Raw genomic sequence first — 6,457 nt, 5'->3', positions numbered from 1 at the left:
GAACCCAGTGTCTCACACATGTGAGGCAGGTGCTCTGCCACTGAGCCACAACCCCAGCCATAACATGAAATTTTTTAAAGTGCTCTATCATTTTCCTTTAGTTATTTCTAGTAGAATTTTTATGTTTGCCTTTTCAGTTTTGTACTGTATTTTAGATAAATTTTGCACTCATAATAATATTTCAATCTAGAAGAATTTACTTTATACAAATTTTTATCTATTATAGGAAAGTTTAAAAATTCAAATATACTTTTTTTGAGACAAAGTCAGACTGTAGGATAATCAATAAAAGGCTTATGAGCACAAATATACATATTATATTTAGATAAAATTTCTTCAGGGAGATGGAACGGATGTACAAGTCCAAGGAGAAACAAGACCAGTGTAAAATCTGTCATGTTTAAAGGAGAGACCTTTTGTGTTTTTGCCAATGAAGGGTGGTGCGTAACAGCTTGATATGGCATTTGTAAACACTAGCAAAATTTAATGGAATGTCTGAAATAATTTCACTTTAAAGGGCCAATATTATAATTTGCCAGAAATTGTTTGCAACAATTTAACTAATGGTGACTAAATTTAGAAGCCAAATTAAACACGTGTGAGGGGTGACTTAGTCTAATGCACCCACCTGTTTAGGGAATGCACAAGCTGAAAAGTTGAAGACCAGCAGTCAGGTACAGGGACCAGGAATCTGCTCCTTTAAACCCTCCCCTGAGGATCCTAGTGACCAGCTGGCTGGGGGCCTGAAGTGGCCCATTTGATGTGGGTGGCACATGGTACCTCTGCTTCTCCACCGCTTTTAGTTAGCCTCCTTACCATTTGGTTCATATTTTATTTTATTTTTTTAGTAACTTGAAGCTTAGTTTTGTTTAAAAAAATGAATAAATAAAACTCTGCTCTATTATAGGCTGCTCATAATTCAACCTTGTCACACAACGGCCACCATAAAATTCACTGGACTTTCTCCCCAAGGGATCTGATTCCAGGAAACTTCTTGGATTGTCTTTGAAGATGTTCTTCAAATGGCAATTTTGCGGGTTTTAAATAAGTTTCCTCATATTCTATGAATGCAAAAAAAAATGTGCAAAGCCCTTACAGGGGTGTGAGAAATTGGGCTTGTCCCCTTCTTCTGGGTGTGGGTGCCTTGTCTTATAATTTACTCCTCGGCCCTTTTTTCCCAGGCTCTGCCTCAGTTATTCCCAGGCAGAGGGACAGGAATGAACCAACCGCACCTGGGGGCCAGCTCTTCCCCGTTCTCCCCGAGAAGTGGGTGAGAAGAAGGTTCAGAGAGATCAAAGGTGGCCACGTGGGAGACTGAGATGGGAGTGGGAACCCTGAGAACCCAGAGGGAGCTCAGAGCCGGGTCAGCAGAGGGGCAATGGGATGGTCAGTGAGGTGGGAGCCACTGGCGGGTTCTTGGGATTCTTGGGATCAAGTGCGTCTCACATTAATTTTAAACCCTTTGCTACATTGTGTGTGCCCATAACCATGCTGTGACTTGAATGGCCCCCTCCCCCAGGTTCACGATTGGAAACAATGCCCAATGCAACAGTATTGAGAGGCAGGGCGTTTAAGGTGACTGTCGCACGTCACCCGCTCATGTGTACATGAATGCCAGTATCACAGGAGTGAGTTAGGTGCCAAGGCAGTGGGCAAGGTCCAGCCTCCTTCCCCTCCCTCCTGCTTACTCTAGTCCCTAGCGCTCTCTCCTCTCCCACACCTTGCTCTCTTGCTCTTGGTCTCTCACCACGTGACTCATTCCACTATGGCACCAAGGCCCTTCCCCAGTGCCAGTGCTTTGCTCTTATACTTTCCAGTCTCCAGAACCATGGGCCAAATAAACTTCTGTGCTTTATAAACCACCCAGTCTATGGTATTTGTTACAGCAGCAGAAAGTAGATGAAGATACCCCGGGTATTACCTCTGTGGATTCTGCAACATGCAACTCAGAGGAAGCACAAGGAAGGGGAATTAAAGAAGAAGGAGGTGGCAGGACATGTTTCAGGTGACCAGGGTCAAGAGAGGTGCAGGAAGTGCCTGAGGACTCCGCAGAAGTGGGAAATCTGCACAGGTGTTGACCAGAACATGTTCTTGAAGGTCCGTGAAGATAAGGACTTCTGTTGTACCTTAAGCTGCAGTGCACGGGATGAAGGGCGGGCACCAGCTAGAGAATAACATTGACCTTTTTTTCTTTTTCTTTTAAAGGTAACACATACAGTAAAGAGTTCAAACAGAGCTGGGTGTGGTGGTGCTCAACCGTAATCCCAGCAACTTGGGAGGCTGAGGCAGGAGGATCACAAGCTCGAGGCCAGCCTGGGCAGGTTGGTGAAGTACTGTCTCAAAATAAAGAATAAAAGAGCTCAGTGGTAGAGCACCCCTGGGTTCAATCCCCAGTACTAAAAAAGATTAAAAAAAAAAAAAGAAGTTCAAGAAGTTCAAACAGCATAAAGAGTCTAGAGAAAGAGGGAAAAAAATCATGTATAAATGAATTTTTTTAAACAAATGAGAACCTTGTATAATTTTTTTCTTTTAATATTAAAAGGAGAGATAAAACCAGAAGGCTGAGCTGACACTTGGAGTACTGTATCCCTACATTAGTTAGTTAATTTTTTTTCCTTTTTTGGTACTGGGGACTAGATCCAGGGACTCTCAACCACTGAGTTAGATCTTTAGCCCTTTTTATTATATTTTGAAACAGGTCTCTCTATATTGCCCAGGATGGCCTTGAACAGGTGGCCCTCCTGCCTCAGCCTCCCAAGTTGCTGGGATTACAGGTGTGAACCACTGTGCCCAGCTACCATGCCTGACTGGTAGGCTAGTTAAGCCTACTTTATGGATGAGGAAATTCATGATCACAGATGTTAAATAATTTGTCCAGGTCATAGAAGTAAAACGCGGAAGGACTAGGATTTGAACCCAAGGGCATCTGGCTCCCAAGTCCAAGTTTTTGTGGCTCCTTGATGTTTTCTCCCTTCCTCTGGCATGGAGGGTGGGTCTTCCTCTACCTTAAAATTCAAATGAGGTCCCTGGGAGGAAGGCAGAGCAGCAGGTGGGACTTACCTGTGGCTTGGGAGGTGGTACAAAGATGGCCTTCTGAGAGCGAAGTCTGACAAGAGGCGTCTGTGTTCTCTCGGAGATGAGCAGCCAGGGCAGGCAGGGAGAAGCAGGGAGAGTTAAGGGTGCAGAGGGTCTGAGATACTTGCTTAGGGAGTTGGGACACCATGTTGGATGCTAATGAGAACATTCAGTAGAACTGATTGGGATGTGGGTAGACTGGTTCCCAGTCCCTTCTGGAACCAGACCCCTCTGTCCTGTGGAGAATGCATTCCATGTGCAACGGCAGTCGGATGGGGCTGATTCTGGCTTCCCCCTTCCCATCACCTGGGTGGACACTGTAGCCAAAAGTAGGCAACCAGATCAGTTTTAGTACATCCAGGTAACTGAATCAGGGGCATTGAAAATTCTGCCTGGGCTTCTCCCCTGGTCCCCACCAGGGCTATCAGAAAAAGATCTGTACCTTCTATTCTGATTACTGAGGTGGGAGTACATGAGGCTAGTGTTGCTGGTGGTCATCTTGCCTTCTTTATACCAAGTGTGTCTAAGAGGTGAAGAAAGGAAGAGAGAAGAACAGATTCCTGAAAGCATGATGAACTTCCGAATCTTACTGTGCTGGACATCATACCACCCCTGGACCTCACAGTCAAGGGAGCCAATAGTTTCTCCTTTTTCTGCTTCAACTAGTGTGACTTGGGTTTGTATCACCTGCAAATGATGATTATTCTCTCCATTCTAGAGAGACAGGAGTGACGAGGCCAAGGAGAGGGAGGCAGATGCTCAGCTGTGATACCTGGGGCATGTGAGCTGGTAGGACCTTCTGTATAGTGTGGGGCTGTGACAACAAAGTACAGTCAGCACACAGAGCCATCATCCTTCTGCTGGATAAAGACATCACTAGTTGATTACAGCATTCTTCCCCACGGAGTCAGGACAAGCCACTACAACTGCCTTAAAATTCATCTCTTCTCGTAAAAGTCCGGACAACTGCTATGCTTGATGTGATTGTATATTTTCCCACCTTGGACTTCATGCCTGAAAAGTGAGAAATATTTGTCCAAGAACTGGAACTGAACTTGGTGATTGACCCAATTTTATTTGGAATTTCTTCATTGTGAATACCTTTAGAGCATTGCTATTTAATTTATTATTATTGAAGTAGACTATAAATAGGAATAATGGTACATTACTGAGCTTTCTTTTTCATATATTTTAAATTAAGTATTCTACCTGTACTTGCAAATTTGGCTCCTGAACTGGTGTCTTTGTTTCTCTTGCTTGGTCCAGCTAATGTTTACAGTTGGTTCTGAGCCTCACCAATGCTCCTAATCTGGGGTTGTCTCTCTGTCGTGTGCAGAGAATGCCCAGGAGGTCTTAGAACCCACACTGTGGCATTTAGCTTGGCAGTGACAGGTCTTCTCCTCCCTGGAGCAATGCTTCCTTTCATCTACCACCTTAATTTTCTGCCCTTATCAATCTGAAAACCTATGGTAACAGTCTACATGGGCTTTCATTTAACCTTTTATGTTTTTTAAGTTCCATCATTTCCCCATAACCAGGCCAGTGGAGGCCCTACCCAGGTGATTCGGGTGGAATTGCTCAAAGAATTTATAGCAAAAAGTGCATGGGCCTTAGCCACTAGTCAGGATAGACAAGTACTTAAACCTCTAGCGATGTCCAAAGCTCCTTAAAATCCATTAAATATTAGAAAAAGAATGTCGATGCTGTTATTGTTGCGGACATAGTAGCTGTTTCGTCAATATTTTAACTGACCCATAGATTCCATTTAAGATGCTTTAGGACAAATGCAGAAGTCACTAATGCTTTAAAAAATGATGATCTAACAGAGAAGTTTTCATGAAATGTGCCTGATAGGGATGAAAGTGCACTCCCTTTGGCCGATGACAGTAGTCACAGGTACACATCGCCACTAGTATCAACTCTAAGAGTCTTACATTACATAACCTTTACCTGGACAGACCTTGTATTGAGTGCTTCAGTTGCATTATTATGTTTAATTCCAGCATAAGAGTATGTGTTTTATTTTCTGTATTTTTTTTTTTTAAATAAAGTACCTAAGATGTGGAGAGATTAAGTTGGGAGAAGGAAGTTGGTGAGGAAAGAGCTGGAGAATCAGGACACTCAGTTCTTGGGAAGCTTACCCTTATGTTTCTGGGCCGATCTCTGAAATTCTGTAACTTCCATCAGATCCTGTTACATATATAACAGAAAAACTCAATCTGATGTTGGATTCGTTCATCTATTTCCCTTGTGTTTGAAGTGTCTGTAGAGAACCAACCTGCAGCTGGTATAGCATTTGATGATGTTAGGGACTCAGGGTGCTGGCATCCTGTTGCTCTGCCAATTTGTGCCTTCTATCCCAAAGCCACCTTGTGGCTCAACCTAGCTGTTGGAGCACCAGTCATCACATTTGCATTCTACAAAACAATTCCACACATCAGTTCTACTTCATGCCTTTGGTTTAGTCACAGGTCACATCTAGCTTCAAGGCAGAATGTAGTCTTGATTCTGGGCAACTGTGTGCTCAGCTAAAACTTCAGGAAGAGTAGAAAATAAATATGAGGGGGGTGGACTAATAGCAGTTTCTGTCAAAGTATGGGGCTGTGACAACTTTTAGCTACTTTTCTATACTTTGTGTGAGTATCAGAATTTTATATTTCTGCATCCAATAATATTCTTATAATTGTTTTCCAAAATCAACTCAGAAGTATCTTATTAAAATGGTGCTCATTAGTGTACACTTAGGCATTTTCATGAGCTAAATTGATGCCCTAGATCTGACATAACATAAAACAAAAGCTTGACATTATCACTGTCTGCTACGAATGAGTCAGTCCTGCCTTTTAATACTAACATGAGAAGGGGGTTCTGCTATTGAGGAATATTCTAACAGACCTACTTTTATGATCTCTTGGTAATTATTTTTGCCTGCTTAACCATTTTGACTAGTAGCTACCAGAGAAAAGCTGCTGACTTCTCTCCTTTATGCTGGGCCAAATGTTTAAATTGGAGTGTATAATTGTGGACAGCTATTCACTCAATAAAAACAAAAACAAAAACAAAAAAACTCCAGGTACTGGTCATCTCATTAGGAACTGATACTTGTATAATTCTGTATTCTTGTTTGCTTGTTAAAGGTTCTACATGCCTGCCATCTGCTTTGCTTCTCATCTCTTGGGAATATAAATTTACATGATCACAGAAGTCCTGGAAGAATGGTTAGGCATTTTCAAATTTGACAAAGTATTTACTAAGCTCTACCGTAGTCTGGGCACTGGTTGGCTATGCAGAGGAGAGTTCCAGCAAATAACACCTCTGTTCACTGCCTGAGTCCAGAACCAGTTCATGCATAAGATAAAGGAGCAGGCAGATGAGGAAGAGC

At 42.7% G+C, this 6,457-nt stretch overlaps 1 long non-coding RNA gene across 1 annotated transcript; it reads left to right on the top strand.

The window, feature by feature from the left end:
• Positions 1–1,792: 1,792 nt before the first annotated feature.
• Positions 1,793–6,214, top strand: LOC125610955. Its single transcript, XR_007341058.1, has 3 exons — positions 1,793–2,097; positions 2,206–2,321; positions 3,794–6,214. It is a non-coding gene; the product is annotated as an uncharacterized LOC125610955 (long non-coding RNA).
• Positions 6,215–6,457: the final 243 nt, after the last annotated feature.

Source organism: Marmota marmota, unplaced genomic scaffold (assembly GCF_001458135.2).
Source record: "Marmota marmota marmota unplaced genomic scaffold, marMar, whole genome shotgun sequence".
In the NCBI taxonomy this organism is placed as follows: Eukaryota; Metazoa; Chordata; class Mammalia; order Rodentia; family Sciuridae; genus Marmota; species Marmota marmota.
This window is presented reverse-complemented; position numbering and strand designations above follow the sequence as displayed.